This window comes from Cryptotermes secundus, unplaced genomic scaffold (genome assembly GCF_002891405.2).
Source record: "Cryptotermes secundus unplaced genomic scaffold, Csec_1.0 scaffold123, whole genome shotgun sequence".
Taxonomy (NCBI): domain Eukaryota; kingdom Metazoa; phylum Arthropoda; class Insecta; order Blattodea; family Kalotermitidae; genus Cryptotermes; species Cryptotermes secundus.
This window is the reverse complement of record NW_019736394.1, coordinates 936,122-952,938: the sequence shown is the minus strand read 5'-3', so window position 1 is coordinate 952,938 and position 16,817 is coordinate 936,122. Positions and strand designations below refer to the sequence as shown.

Genomic DNA, 16,817 nt, shown 5'->3' with positions numbered 1-16,817 from the left:
TAGATGTCGCATGTCGTCACGTATGAAAGTTAAGACTACACTTTATATTCTACTACTTGATGTGACATGAACCGTACGGACGTCGTACGACCGATGTCGCTGTGTGTGTTCAAGCCCTTAGTAACGTCACATAAAGTCGTAACAAGCAATAAATCACAGAGCAATTCTCATGATACAATTCATTTCCGCTGTTACGCACAACATACGGCAACTTGAGATATTTATGAGGACGTAGAGCTCATTTCCTGTGTTATTAGGCTCTCGTAGCGAACGGTACAGGTGACGTGACTCACGAGAACCCTGGGTGAAATTCCTATATAGCAATGTGCAGTTGCAGGGAAGTATTACTGAATAAAGTATTATTCAAAGAAAACAATGAGGTTCGTCTTTTAGGGTTAAGGAACTTGTTATACAAATGACATTCCTTCAAAATACAGAAACAACCCCTGGCACACCTATATATAATCCTGCGATCAATAATCGTTCTTTTTTGATTCAATGAAAATGATTCACATGATTCCGTAAATTTAATGAAACTGATTCTAAGAGTTTTATGTAAACGTATAATCAAATTTGTATGAATAGTTAAGGGAATTTTGAAAATTATTTGAGTCCATTACTTTTTCTAGCAGTTAAAATATGACGCCTGTGCAGAACTGTACAGAAGGGAGCGTTGCAAATGTAACAGTAAAATGCTGCTTGCTAGTAGCCTCTGAACAGAACGAGACTTAACGCTCGAAACTGGAAAGATGATCTGGCTTAGTGACAACTCAGAGCCGACAGAAATTGTTGTATCAGGTAGTAATGACAGTTGCACAAATTGCATCAACTGATTTTGTTTATCTAGCGTTCGGTGATGAGTGTGACGCTTATGTTTGCGAGCCCTCCGCTCTAAGGGGTGCGCACAAGGAACAATTCTTATAGCTGAACTGAAGTGAATTGGATCGATTTACTAGTACAACAAGCTTCGAAATATACAGACAGGGGTGTAGAAAGGAGAAACAGACAGCATTTCTTGCTTATTTCATTGGACACGGTGTGTCTTCTTTCAAATTTCATTCCCATTGGTTCCCCTTACGGAATTCAGATTGAAGGACTTTGATGTTACTGCGGGTGGGGGGATGTGCAAAATTAAAGTTTCACTATGCGAACAAAATAGAAATTTCAGTGAAATTTTACTTCTATACATACCCACTTTTACCATAAGAAGCCCTCGAATTTAAACCGCATCCAGTTTTTGAATGAGGGTTTTATGCAAAATTTAGAAAAGCTCACTTTCCTNTATATATATATATATATATATACATATATTGTGGCATGTCTGCTGAAAGATAGAATTGTGAAGCCAATAGAGATAGCCCTTGCTAAATAATAATAGTTTACAAGCTGCTCTACATAATAAAAAGGAAAGTTTATTTTAATTTAATCCAATTTAATGAAAATTGTTTTCAAATATTTAACGTTTTTTCAACATTTAATAAAACTTCATTGTTATGATGGTTTAGGGGTAAAGTTCCACATTTCAAAGCTGTCACTTTCGAAATGGGCCGAAATAAAATAGCTTATGGACATCCCTGCCATATTCTGACGGCCGTGACTATAAAAAATCCTCTCTTCTTGGATGTGGCGCCGTGTAGTCTGCAAATAGATGTTTACCTACGTTTCAGAGAAACGTATTACTTCCATCTTCAGGGTCGAACAGGAAGCAACGAGAAGACTGAAAGCAGAGTGGATCTAATCGAAACTGAAGATGGAGACAGTACGATCTCCGAAGCATATATCAGCCTCTCTTTCTAGACAATGTCTGTTCTGAGTAGCTGAATGTTGTTCAGGGGCTCAAGTAAAGGCGCGTCCACATTACTCGTGCTCGTGTTCCTGTGACTCGCTATGTTCGCGAGTGGACGATATGTTAAGTCACGAGACAAGCAAATTTAAAATTTTTAATTTAAAAACTATAGCCAATAAATTAAAATACGACTACAGCCTATACACACTACGAGTAAATATACCGGTCCTCACGCGCCGAAGCCTGGCGAGCAACTGAAGTAGTGTGGACGAAGATTTACGAGCACAAGTAAAAGTCAGACGAGTCTCCGGACGAGCACAAGCCTGGCGAGCGCGAGCACGAGCACGAGTAATGTGGACGCGCCTTAAGAACAAAGTATATCAGAGTAAAAACCACCGTCTATCTAGTCAAATGCAAGATGTCGCTGAGTAGGACTGCTCACTGAGGGACATAAGAGAAGCCCAAGATCGACAGACTGTCCTGTCAGGACCATTATATCCTTGCTGCAAAAGCCCTTCTTAAACAAAAGTTCTTAAACTGTTCCCTAGTGCAGGGCTGTCTACTTCTGTATTTGTAGCTTAAATTCCAGTTGACCCCAAATTGCTGCTGGCTTCTTGCCGAGCTTATCAAGTGTTTTACGGGAAGTGTCGCTATGAGTGTGGTCTAGGAAAGATCTTGTCAGATAGGGACCAACGGGAGTGCCTCGCATAAAATACATTAGCTGAATATTAATGTAAATCTCTCTCTCTGTATGAACTGCAATAGATTTTAATTGGGAAATATTGTTTCACATAGTGAAAATCAAACATTAATTTCATTACTAATTCCGAATAATACGTGCATATAATCCAAGAATTGAACTGAATAATCACACGACAAACTTAAACAATGAACCAGTTTCTGGAAACGGAAAGTATCCGTAACCTTCACTGTTATCTGAATGAAATTAACGCTACAAATTATTCGTAACTGAACTGGCTAAACAAGAAACTGCAAAGGGTTTAAACCCCCACTTGAGCTAATTTAAATTAATACGTAAATACAAGTTGATGGCTTAATTGATATCACAAAACGCTGGTAACTCGATAAAGCTAAGCTAGCTGAGGTTCAGGAAACTGTATTTCTATAATCCACAGCTACCCTCGTCGAATTGCCTCGCTGGACGACCGAGGAGTAGGGTCAAGATACTTTTCTCTCCTCCATAACGTCCAGACCGGCTTTGGGCCACACATAGACTCCTGTCCAATGAGTAATGGGGTTAGGCGTCCAACTGGGTCCACTCGGCACGGCGGTCACTGATTGGCCTATTGTAGCCTACCCCGGGTGATTATGATGATGGAGAATTTGGTGGAATGAAGATTGGCAGGGGAAACCGAAGTACTCGGAAAAAATCCACCCCAGCGCCACATTTTCCACCACAAATCCCACTTGACCCGACACGGGATCGAACCCGAGCCGCCGCGTTGGGAAGCCAGCGACTTACCGCTTTAATTATGGCGCGGCCCAGTGTTTTGACTTACTCCTTCGATCAGTTTTGTGACTAAAATGAGGTAAAGAAATGGACGATTTGTGGTTTAAAATAAACATTCACAAGACTGGCCTTACATAAACAAACAAGTATTTTCGCTTCGTGCAGAATGGAGAGATGATTTTGTCGGAACAAAATGTAACTGGGTGGTAAATAACACAGTTTTGACGGACGAAACAATAGTCAGCGCTCTAACGTTTCTGTGACTCTTATTGGATTGTGTCGGCCCCTCTTTCCATTGTAGAGAGACAGAGGAGACCAACACTAAGGCCGAATATGTCACTTCTCTGCAGCTCAGTGGCAATCTGGCCTGTTTTAAACAGGTCCCCTTCCTTTCCGTTCTTCCTCTCGAAATAAAAATCGATCATTTTCTTAAATTTTGTTATAAGTCACAACGTAGATGTGTGGTCTGCGGTAAATTACTCTGATCTCTTAGCTAAACGATAACATCACACGCATAAAACACTATGAAACTGCTTGAAGCGGGCTCTGCTAGACATTTGCTTTCACGTTGGTTTCTTTTTCTGCTTATTCTTCGACCGCGAAGGTGGAAGCGACACGTTTCTCCGAAAAGTCGTCGACTTTCAACGCTATATCCCAGGAGACAGAACCATTAAAACTCTCAAGTTCCTTAATTGAACTGCATGTAGAGAATATTAACTTCCGGGATATAACAGAGTGTAGTCCGTTGAAAGCTACTCGAATTGCCACCTGCTTTCACACTGGTACCTCGGATTTTTCGACCCTGAAGATGGAGGCATACGTTCCTCCAAAACGTCGGTTGACTTTCAACGGACCACACGGTGTTGTATCTCACCGCTTTGAGAGCCTCAAATAGCATGACATGTAGAGGTTTATAGGAACAACTGCAAGCTTTGTGGCAGATGTGCAAGTTTGTATTGTTTTAATTATTAGACTTTAGTGGTCGCTTTTCTGTGGCAGAGTTTGCGTAATGCCGCTTGAGGAGAGGGAGAATGGTCCATAGCAACGGCTGATGTGGAAGTTGTCGCGGTTGTACGCAGATGCCATCCCTTCATTAGTTCGGATGAACTAAATAAATTCATAAAATAAATCAGATACCCAAGGCTAAGGGAGCAGGAATAGCGCAGTCGGTATAGCAACTGGCCATGGGCTGGGCGACAGACAGGTGGGAATTCGTGTCCCGGTAGGGTCAAGAATTTTCTCTTCTCCAAGTCCTCCAGACCCCAACCCCAGCTTCCTATACAATGTGTACAAGAAACTCTTTCCCCGGGGGTAAAGCGGCCGGGGCATGAAGCTGTTCACTCAACTCCAACTAGTGCCAATATCAAGAAAATGTGGCTCTATACATCCACTGTACATAGGCCTTCGTGGCTTAGTGCTTAGTTAGTTAAGCACAGGGAGAACTTTACCACCTTTTGTCTTCCTTGGCACTACAGCCCCAGTGGGCCTAGGCCTACCTCCACGAACTTCTCCGTTCACTTCGGTCTTTCTTGATCTTACACATTCGGTAGGACTCCTTGGGCGGGTGATCAGCTCGTCGCAAGGTCTCTACCTGTACACAAACACAGAAAAACCCACACACACAAACTAAACATCCATGCCCTGAGTGGGATTCGAACCGGTTTCCAAGCGAGCGAAGACAGTACATGCCTTAGACCGCTCGGCTACCGTGACCGGCACTTTACCGCTTTACCCAAGTCTAATTGTTTCTCGATGATGGGATGCAACAAGAAATATTACCATTATTTTGGACGTTTACCATCGCCTTGATTATTCTTTCAAACCCAAAGTTTCGGAAACTGGATCCGGTCCCCTCCTCAGGGGAAAGGAAGAAATGGCTACTACTCAGTTTGCACTTTCTAACAGACCCAAGTGAGGAAAGAACTCCCTCTCACCTCGTGTGGAAATGAGATGCAGTTTCCGAAAAAAATTCAGGACGATGGACGCTGTGCTAACCATGGCCGTAATCTGGTACGTTACAAGCGGGGCGATAACGAGTTTGCCGCCAGTGCCCTGATATGCATCGCTGTGTGGACATATGGTTGACCCCGGCGGAAATGACTCAGAGCAACAGTTGACTGCCACGTGACCCAGGGCTCGTATCTGTCCCATCAAGCACTTTGACACTGTTTTCGTGCAATCACGAACACAGAACATCGCTTGCAGCTAGGTGCCTCTCTGGAAACAGCGGGAGCCCTGACTCGACCCGTGACGTGGGGTCGGCCCAGTCACCGAACCTCACAGCCTTCACATTATCGGGCGCTATGTACATGTATACAATACAGACATATGTTTATGTACATGTTTATAATACATGATTGTGCTGACCACGTGACACCCTCCATCCGCAACATATTTGGCACTAAACTTCACCGACAAGCGGCGGTCGCTCGGTAGGTATGGTTCACTTGCGGACTGAAATCACGGAGTTTGTTTGTATATTTATTTACGTAAGTACGTGTTCGTATAAATTGATGGGTACATACCGATATACACGTATACACATCTATGTATATGCTTGAGCATGTATGTATGGATGCATGTACATTGTACTGCGGTCACTTCTGGCCTATTTTACCAGCCCCAGATGATAGATGAGGGTGATTGTGGAGAAATTGGTGGAATGAAGATTGGCAGGGGAAACAGAAGTACTCGGAGAAAACCTGACCCAGCGCCACTTTGTCCACCACAAATCCCACTTGACTAGACCCGGGATAGAAGTATACAGGAGTATATTATGAATGTAGGTCCGTACATGGTATGTGTTTGTGTATGTATGTACCCATGTACTTAAGTGTTCCATGCTGTGCTGTGACTGAATTTTGATTGTGGTACTTGACACAGACATCAGGGTTTGAATGTAGTTGAACAGTATCTTAGGCTCGTCAGACCGAGCTAAAAGCAAGGCGGTTTATTGCAAGTAAGCGCTCACCAGTCTACAGTAACAACGGTTTAATGTTAATGCTGATACCAGTAAACTGCTTGCGATGATAATAATCTGTTCTGGACCACCGCGGAGCTAATCAATGCAGACTCACGCCCTGCCCAATTTGGGCCCTCTCGCCAGGTGCGGCGCGGGTTTTGTTTAGAGAGCATTCTGTCCAGGTACTCCTTGTTTGTTCGCTCTCGGCCCTTTTACAAGGCGTTTTAGCGACGCCCACAACTTTAAAAAGCAAACACCACTTCTAGTCCCAACCGAGTAGTTTCAGTTTTATGAAGTACTCCAGACTTCTCGGGACTGCCATGGCAACCGAAGGGGTGCCAACAGTGTAGTGGAAGGCCTCATATGTCGATATGATTTCTGCGTGAGTTTTCAGATGTCCAGTTTCGTGTCAGATGCAGTCACTTGGAAATGCTTTCACAAAGCAGAGTTGTCTGCAGTACTTCATGTAGCCTCCCTTATCTCCGGTCATGAATATGTAACGATGTAAGTGGTCAATCTGGACGCCAAGTGAAGTCGCGTATTTGGAAATAGCATAAGCCTAGGGGTATCCAACATGGTCTGACCTCATATTGCCCATCGAAATCCTGTAACGAAATTCTAGAGATTTCTAGATCTGTAGTTTCTAAAACACGTGCTTCATGGCTAATATGGTGCACTCACAGGAACAGAAGCAAGTGTTTCGGCTAGAAATGAGAGTTACCGCAGACTACCTTTCGCTAGAGGAGGCTGGAGAAAACTACATAATGAGGAGCTTCATAACTTGTACTCTCTTCCAAGTATACCGTATTTACGTATGTATAGGCCGCGTGGGTCTATAGGCCGCAGCACAATTTTCAGACAGAAATTATAGAAAAAATAATTTTCTTGGAATATTATTTCAGGAGTAGAAATTATTCCGAAATTTGGCAACGTTATTTTTTTTAAATGAAGTGTGATTTCGAATATTTCGAATATAAGCCGCACCCCAGTTTTCCTCTTGAATTTTTGGCAAAAAATGTGCGGTCTATACATGCGTAAACACAGTAATTTGAATGATCAAGTCAAGAAGGATGAGGTGGGCAGGGCATGTAGCACGAATGAAGGAGAAGAGGAATGCATATATGATATTGGTGGGAAGCCAGAAGGAAAGAGACCACTGGGAAGACCAAGGCGTAGGTGGGTGGACGATATTAAAGTGGATCTTAGAGAGGTAGGATAGGATGGCGTGGAATGGATTAATCTCGCTCAGGTTAGGGACCAGTGGAAGGTTCTTGTGAACACGTTAATGAACCTTCGGGTTCCATAAAATGCTGGGAAATTCTTGAGTAGCTGCAGATTTGGCGGCTCCTCAAGAAGGACTCAGCTCCATGAGTAAGTAAGTAAGTAACGCAGACTTCCTGCCGTGGCCAACAGTGCGTTTCCACTAACAGAATTATTTGAAAGCCCAAGGTGTTCACTTCAGCTGAGCAATGTCACGACATTCAGCTCTTCCAAACCCCGTCATTCGAGCACTCGCTTTCTTGTGAGGTTCCCCAGGAATACGTTTCTGTCAGGGAACTGCAGATGATTGTACGTCTTCTGTTTTCAACACGGACATCAACAGGTAAAAGTTTAAAGGCAAAAATATACCTGGGCTTAATTACTTCAGTACCGCCACATTAAGACCTACAGTAGTGGAGGTATAGCTCCACCATTCTTGACCTCGGCACTACATGAAGGTGAGTGGTCATCTTCACATTCCGGCTGCTTTAAACCGAGGGTAACAGCCCCGGGTACCCATTGTATAGGAAGCTGGAAGGGTTGCAGACCCCGTATGAACCTCATGGAGAAAAGAAAAATCCCTCACAACTGTTGGAATCGATACCCGATTCTGTGGTCGTCCAGCCCGTATCTTAATTCGAATACCGATTGAGCTATTCGGACCCCAACGCTGACATCAGTAGGATAGAGGTTATGCGCACCGTGCAGACTTGCTCACAGTTTTGGTAGCCTAGTAATTTACTGTCATGAAAAATGTCAGGAACATGGCCGCCAAGAAATCGTAAATTAGGAGAAATGCAAACGAAATTTTTGTTCAGAAACATAAATAGAAAAGTTCTCTTATGAGAAATAGTTCTACATAGAAGGATAATATTAAATGTAATCTTAAAGAAATAGTGTATGATGATATGTACTGGATTCAGCTTGCTCACAATAGGATCAAATTGCTGGGTCTAGTGAAAACAGCATCGAAACTTAGGGTTCCATATAAGGCGGATAATTTTTAGACTAGCTTAGTGACTATAAGATTCTCAAGATGGTCAATAGAGTATCGTTTGTTTTACAAGTTCAGAAGTCAGTCTTGTTATTACTATAATTATAACCCGCACAAATATTTATTACAAGCCCTTTTAATGATCCATGTCCTTCTGGCCATACTTAGTCCAATGGCAAGTTGATTGAAGGAGGGAGCGTGCAGAGAATGGCCTACTCTGTTTCCATTCATAACATTGTGTCTCGACAACATTGTGCTTTCTGACGTGACGGAAACCACGAACAGGATCGCATATCACTCACACAAAAGACAGGACAGCCGGCCCTGCAATGGAGGTTTCTTTTCACCGAGATCTTTTAGTGCGGATTTTCCGCTTTAGTGCTTCACATACTTGTCAGATGTAATTGTGCTTAAAACTCTGAATAATGTAACAAAGTAAAATATAGTTCCACGAGTAAAAATATTTAATACTTATAGATAAAGGTAGGTATAAAGCAAACAGACGCAAGGGAGCGAACAGAAGAGGCCATTGTGCTCTGGGATCCCGCAAGTCTGGAGTGGTTATCGCCTGCCAGATAACAGAGCTCTGGGCGAGCTAGCACCGCGCATGGGACACACAGGGAGGAAGGAAGGAGTTCTGTACATGTGCAAGAAAAGACGACGAGAGAGAGAAAAAAGAAGAAAAGAAAGCACAGCCACTACTCTGCACTGGGTGGATAAGAGAGTGATATCATTATAAGAACACTTTGTAAACCAAGTAGGAGATTAAGTTATCTGTAACTCAACATACTTGTACGTACTCCACAACTGTTACTTTAACCCTACAAGTGCCAAATGTCGAAAATGTCGACGTTTGTATGTATTATGTAATGATGAGAACAAATTAAAATGACGGAGAAACACTGTAAGAGTTGAAACTGGCGCTTATAACATTAATAATAACAAAAAAAAAACAATATTATTCTTTCAGACGTAATAACTTATAAACCGTTAGCTACCATCAAAGCAAAAACAATTAAAACCACGACGAATGTAAGCAACAGAATGTACTTTTAGAGGCATGTGGTACTAGAAATACTCTAAATAAGCCTCTGCGGGTTGCGTTTTCCTCCGGTATGTAAACCAGTTTTGGTAAGGGAAGGAAATGTGTAACCACGCGGCATCGTTGTTTTCTGGTATTTACGGTCCTGTAGTAGCGTCCAGGTTACTATGAAAACAGGCAGCGGATCCCCAGGCATGTTGGTAACGTTCTACCAGACTACAGGGCGTCACATTCCAGAGAACAACAATCAGAAATATTGGGTTTTTGGACTTTATCCATCGTCCTGGTTTTAAGATAACTAAGAAAAACACGACGTTTCGGAAACTGGTTCTGTTTCCGTCCTCAGGTCCTCACTGGTCCAGTGACTGAGGCTAGCTCTTTCTAAGGGACCCAACGGAATAGGCGTTTTTCCTTCAACTGAGGACGTTAACAGATCCAGTTTCCGAAACGTCGTGTTTTTCTTATCTTAAAACCAGGACGATGGATAAAGTCCGAAAACCCAATATCTCTCTGTGCTATACAGCATCATCAGAATCCTATAGTAACTAACAGAACACCAATGTTCAGATCACGCTAACACGATAATTGTCAGTGAAGCTGCAAATGCAAGTGATGATTCATGAAGATGACGTTATAACTGAAGCAAAAGACAAGATGGACTCGAATCATAACGGCAGATTGTGGTGAATTAAAAGGGATTAGGATTCGGGGCCGAGCGATTGCCCCAGCGGACAAGAACTTTTTCTTTCCGGGCTGTCTCCCAGAATCTAGGCTGATCTTGCACTTCCGGCCTGTGATAATCCGACAGGTAACGGGCCCTGGGAATGTTACCACTTGCGTCGGCAAGAGCGGCGCCAGTGCAAATTGCATAATGTTATCAGCACTTGCATCATGATCCGTGGAAATTCTTACAGATATGCTGTTTGTGTAGTATTCGTCACCCGGCGCTAATGATGAGACTTGTGTAGCGCGGGATGTATAGCCCTGCCCTGGCTGTACCGTTGCACCGCAGATGAAGATACGCTCATTTCGGAAAATGCTCGTCGCAATTTCGAGTCGGTATAATTGTCACAGTAAATTTAAGGCGAAATTTCCTTCTGCTTCTTCTGCACAAATACAGTCTTTCGCGTGTATCGACATGAGAGATATGCATAATTTGGTCATTTTTTTTTTTGAGAGGGACAGTGTAAGAGTCTTCTGTAGGAAAGACGCCTGAACACAATCGTATGCAACCGAAAACAAAATACCCTTGTCGTAAATATATTGTTAAAAGAATAAACACAATTACCAAGTCAATAGTGTAGCCCCGCGATCCTGCGGAAGGCTGGACATAGGTAACTGTTCCTCTACAGTCTGTATGGTCATCGCGTTGCGAGTTTCGACAGGCGAGGGTAAAGCAAACAGAGGGTGGTATTGTCCCCACATTAGTCGCGCACCTGCCCCATACAATGGAGCCAGTCGTCAACGTTTGAGGGCACAAACATCCAGCAGTACCGCTGCAAGCAGACGGGAATAGGTTGCAATAACTACAAGCAATCTCACGCCTCGTCAGTCTTAAAATGAACCATTTGCAAGAACTGAAAATTTCCTGGCGAACTAGCACCCAAATAAATCATGAGAAAAAAGAAATTGTACTTAAAAATCATATCCAACATGATTGCAAGTGCTAGTTTTACCAAGATTGACACTACGATGTATTTTAATACAACCGGAATATAAAAATAAATTGACCTGTGGAAATAGCAATATCAATTAAATTAAATTACATTATTCTATAAATAATTTTACAATATAATTTGTAATATGGATCCTTAGTAATTATAATTACAATGAAATATTTTATATCTTTAAATAATGTATCGCCTGATGATGGTTCCAAGTGAGCCAGAATATGTTGCGTAATATTAACACAGTTAATAAACTCAATTGATACAAATGTGGTGATAAGTTGATTAATTATTTATTGTGTTGATAGCTTTATGTATATATATGAGAAATTTTGCAGCAGCAGTTGCACAGGCACATCACGACGAACGTGAAGACCACGACTTCGCATCCTTTCATTGAAAAGTTATCGGAATAATAAAAAAGAATTTTAACAGGTACCATAGCTCAGTCAGTCAGTTGCTTGCTTCCCACTGCTACGGCCCTGGTTCTATCCCAGGTCAGATCGTGTGGGATTTGTGGTGGACAAAGTGATGTTAGGGCCGGGTTTCTCCGAGTACTTCGGTTTCCCCTGCCAATCTTGATTGCACCAATTGCTCCACAATCACCCTCACATATCATCTGGGGCTGGTACAATAGGCCAATACTGGTTGCAGTACCAAGTGGACTCAGTCTCACCCCATTAAGAATGAAACAAAAAATTAAGGAAAGAAATGTCAAAAGCTTGGCAGAAGATACGCTTACAAACTGTTGCCAACCGACAGGCTTGCTGTTATTCGTTCAGGGTTGGCTTTAAGTTAAGGACATATGAAGTCTTCTGAGTCCACCATGAATAATAAAAAAACAATAAACTGAACACTGAAGCTACCGTCTGGTATAACCACAGCAGCTTTAAAACGTAAAACAGGTCATTTCCCGGTATCGGCAATGGAGAGGAATTGGGGGCCGCATGTCAGTTCCAGTAATATCCGATGGGAGTTCAATAGGAGTTGAGACAAATCGCAAACAGTGCAATGCCGTTGATCTGTGTATCTAGCACAGAAGATCAAATACAGGGGTGTCAAGGAAGTTGTTTCCTCTGTTTGCCACTATTAGCACCTCATGAACGAGAGATTGGTGCGCTTTAATGAATTACCATTATGGAAAAGAATGATCTATGTTCATTTTTAAATCAATGTCATAATCATCATCAATTCACTGATTATCGGAATCACTTGTTCCGTCCTCTAACGTTGTTATTTCTCCTTCCAAATTCTTCGTGTTCCTCTGTTCATTGGCTTGAAGTGGAACACGAGTCTGTTCCATCTTTTGCGAATAACGTTTGTTTCCGTGTTCTGTAATTATCTTTACATAAAAGTAGGATGTCCAACTTAATTCGGCCATCCTAGATTTTTCACTGGTCTATCCTGGTACAAACATTGAGGGCCCTTAGGTATTTCGTTCTGCTGCTCGAATTTTATTGCATTCCCTCTCCTTCAGTTTCCATGCTTCACTTCAATATAAAGACGGTGGCACAGCCATAAACTTATACAATTTTAAATTTGTATCCTTCCTACTCTCTATTCTTGACGTTTCCGAAATTAAAATTCATATGTTTTCTTATACAAATTCAGCATAACAAATCTATTGTCACGTGCAGGGTGGTACGCGTGAGGAGATTGACGGGCTTGTCTATATTTCCTTTCCATCTCCTCCAGATCTTTCAAGATATATCGTTTATTCATGTTTTCTTACCAAAACTCTTTACGTGATTCGTATCTTCCATTCGTGTTATATGCCCTGCCCATCTCATCCTCAATGTTAAATGGGGCTTTTACTACCACAGAATGGTGCTTCTTGAGGTAGGGTATGGAGCAAGCGAATTCTCTATAGGTAAGGTAGGTGCGGGCAGCCGACAACTGCTGATCCTCTAGCTCAGCGGTCCTCATCCTTTGCCAGGCCGCGGCCCGGTAAATTCTTTGTTCTTTAAGACGAGGGCCCGGTACTGGGCCGCGACCCAGCGGTTAAGAAACACTGCTCTAACTCGGAGGTTCGGCTGGGGCTTAATAACTACTCATCGCAAGAAAATCAACATGTTACGAGCCGTTAAGGCCTTAACTACAGAGTTGGTTGTTTACCACACAACATCCGCCATTTCCCTACTAAGCTATTGGAAGCCATGTTGTGTAGTCTAAATGATCACTTGCATCTACAGCTCAGGTATTTTGACGACAAACAAACAAACAAACCAACCAACTAACTATATGACTTTCAGAAAGTCAACTGTTAAAATGTCACCATTATAATTTATATATAAAGTTACAGGGCTACTCGTAGTGTGTCTAAGGCACACAGACATTACTAATATTACACAGGATAACAATATATTTTCGTGGAAATGGTTGGCTGGAACGTACATAATACTGAGCACCACTCGCTTCTTTTGTTAGCGAAAATAGGGGCATAGACATGGACAAAGTGTTTTGGATTCTCCTTCTCCAGAGATAAAGCGGACGGGCGTGAAGCTGGCTACTCAGCTGCGTCCTGGGTCGAGGTCCGGAACAAGAACAAACTTGGCACTGTGTTCCTGCGCACCTTCATGGAGTGACGTTTAGACTTTGCCCTAACACTGAAAGGGATGGCGCGAGTAGCGACTGCTACGGGCTGGACGACTGAGGATTCAAAGTTCGAGTCTCGGTAGGGTCAAGAATTTTCTCTTCTCCACGTCGTCCAGACTGACTCTGGGGTCCACCCAGCCTCCTATCCAATGGGTACCGGTGGCGCTTTCCCCGGGGTTAAAACGACAGGGGCGTAAAACTGACCACTCACCTCCAACTAGCACCGAGATCAAGAAAATGTGGATCTATACATTCACTCCCCCACACGCCTTCATGGTGTAGTGCTTAATTAGTTAAGCACAAGCACAATTTTACCTTTTACGAAGTAATTATTAACAAAAAGCACACTTGAAGAGTATGTCTAAACTTAAATACACAAAAGAATAACAAGCGGAAAAGGAAACAGACAATAAGTATGTAATAGCAGGCTGACGTAATAAAAAGCAAATAATCAAATTGAGCATACAGGCTCGGCCATGAAATACAATATATACAGAATTATTATGTGGTGTGTATACACCAATATCGTGTAAGACTGATGCTTCTTCTAAATAATAGTAAATATTTCAAGTAAAGGAAACAAGTCAACCTTAAATAACACAGGCTTCACGGGCCTCAGACAGGGCACAATGCAGCGTAACACAACACATCTCCATTCGTGAGAACAAGAAATATCCACAGAAAACTTACTTTGGTGCACGTGACACAGCCGTGATTCAGCCGATCCCGAAACGTCCAAAACTTGAATTTGGGGAACAGCGATAAATAACATGACAACCGCACTCGAACCGAAACTTGTCTGGGAAGGGCAAGACACAAAGCCAGTAGGGCCAAGAGGAAGCACGTCAGAAATCAGGAGAAAGGGAACGTGACGTCGCAAGACGTCAAGATGTACGCCGTGACGTTCTTCTACGGTCCCTGAACCCAGCAAACAGAACGGCTCAGTAGACAAGGGCAATGACTCAGCATTTAGCCTTACCTTAACATTTGAAGGACGTACGTTTTCCCATAGATATCCGATATAGTTCACGTTTATTGGTGTACCTTGCTTACTGATGCTCTACCGGTAGATGGCACTGCTCTTATTTGTACATTTTTATGCGCTTGTTTTCAGTGAGATATTTGTGAACGCTTACAGTAGTCACGCTTTCCATTCAAAACAAAACAATCTCTGTGATTTTAGTCCTCAAGCGAACTATACCGACCGAGCGGCCGCCGTTTGTCGGCGAAGTTAGTGCCAACTTTAGCGGATAGAGTGTATCACGTGGTCAGTGCAACCAATCCCCACGGCCGTTAATTTCGGTTTTCTAGACCGGAGCCGCTATTTAATTGAAATAGCTCCTCAATTATCATCACGAGGCTGAGTGGACCCCGTTCCAGACGAACCGCTTCTCAGAAAATGTGGTACCACCGGGAATCGAACCCGGACCTCTGGATCTGTAGCCAGGAACTCTAACCACTAGGATTTCCATTCACAAATCTGATTTCGTGTTGTACGCGTACACTTCATTTAAAACTTATTACTATCAATAATTTCATGGTACCAATAGCATTATCGGTGTGAGAGAAAACGAAGTGGCCACTGTGAAGAGTGTAGCATGCGACAAAATAAAGGAGCTGATGCGAGTAGAACTTCCAAAGGCTGCTTCTCTATTGCGTACATTTGTAGGGCCTCAGATATCTTACTGTCTTTATTCTTATTCCTATTCTTATGAATGACAGATTCTATGTTATGTGTAATTAAAATTTGACCGTATGTAATTTTTCTTGTACAGAAAATGTTTCATATACAATACATCCAATTGAAGAACGTCGTCTTCTGGGATGTGGCGCCATGTAGATCTTGTGTGAAGAGACGTTTCGGAGGAAACTATTCCCTCCATCTTCAGGGTAGAAAAATCCGGGAGCGAGGAACCAACGTGAGCAGGTGGATGCAGCCACGGCCGTGAAAACCTCAAATCTTACAATACATTTGAAGGTTTATAGTTTATTTCGTTTCAAATTTCATATACCTAGATTAAATTGTAATTAATTACAGCCAATTATAGGAATAAATCTCTTTGAGAAATATTTTTTATAGTGCTAGTGGGATGGGACTAAGTCCCTTGTACTGCGGCCACTTCTGGCCTATTGTACCAGCCCCAGATGATAGGTGATGGTGATTCTGGAGCAATTGGTGGAATGAAGATTGGCAGGGAAACTCGGGAAAACCTGCCCCAGCGCCACTTTGTCCACCAAAAATCCCACTTGACCAGACCCGGGATAGAACCCGGGCCGCCGCGGTGGGAACCAGCGACTAACCGCTTGAGCTATGGCGCGGCCTTTCAGAAATGTAGTCAATGGTTACAGATTGGTTGGCGATGAAGAAAGTAACATTCCGGTTACAAACCGTTCGAAAACTGGCGGAAGAAATGTCTGTGTTTACTGTATATAGCAACAGCGAACATTGAGGGTTTAAAACTGATTATTTATCATTCATTATAGACCTATAGTTTTGACTTTTCACTAGTCTGTTACCTAACAATGAACAGTTTAATATTAATTTAATATTTGTTTATTATAAAGGAAGAGTTCATTGTAGCCTTAATTACTTCATACATAAATTCTTCTGCCGAACGCACCTTTTAACTGTACACTGTACACTGGGGGCACGCGGTAGCGTAGTTGGCAGAGGCACTATGCTACAAGCAGGAAGGTCTAGTGTTCAAATCCCGATGAGGTCATTGGATTTTTTTCAGTTGACCTAATCCTTCCAGCCGCACTATGACCCTGGGGTCGACTCAGCCTCTAACAGAAATGAGTACCAGGAATAATCTTGGAATGTTCTTGGGGTTAAAGGGCGGTCGGCGAGTAGGGCTGACGACCTTACCGCCATCTATGAGTCGATTGTAAGATTTGAGGCTTTCACGGCGGTGACTATGAAGAAAGCAGTCTTCTGGGATTTGGCACCGTGTATATGTGGTGTTAACCGACGTTTCGGAGGAACGTATCGCCCCCATCTTCAGGGTTGAAGAAGTATAGGTAAATCTGCAAGCGACAA

The 16,817-nt window shown here is 42.7% G+C and overlaps 1 long non-coding RNA gene across 2 annotated transcripts in view; it reads right to left on the bottom strand.

Moving 5' to 3' along the window:
* The window catches only part of LOC111869792, a 175,054-nt gene extending 160,389 nt beyond the window's left edge, over positions 1–14,665 (bottom strand). For both annotated transcript variants that reach the window (XR_004513589.1, XR_004513590.1), the window contains exon 1: positions 14,468–14,665. This is a non-coding gene — a long non-coding RNA (uncharacterized LOC111869792). The remainder of the gene's footprint in view (positions 1–14,467) is intronic.
* Positions 14,666–16,817: the final 2,152 nt, after the last annotated feature.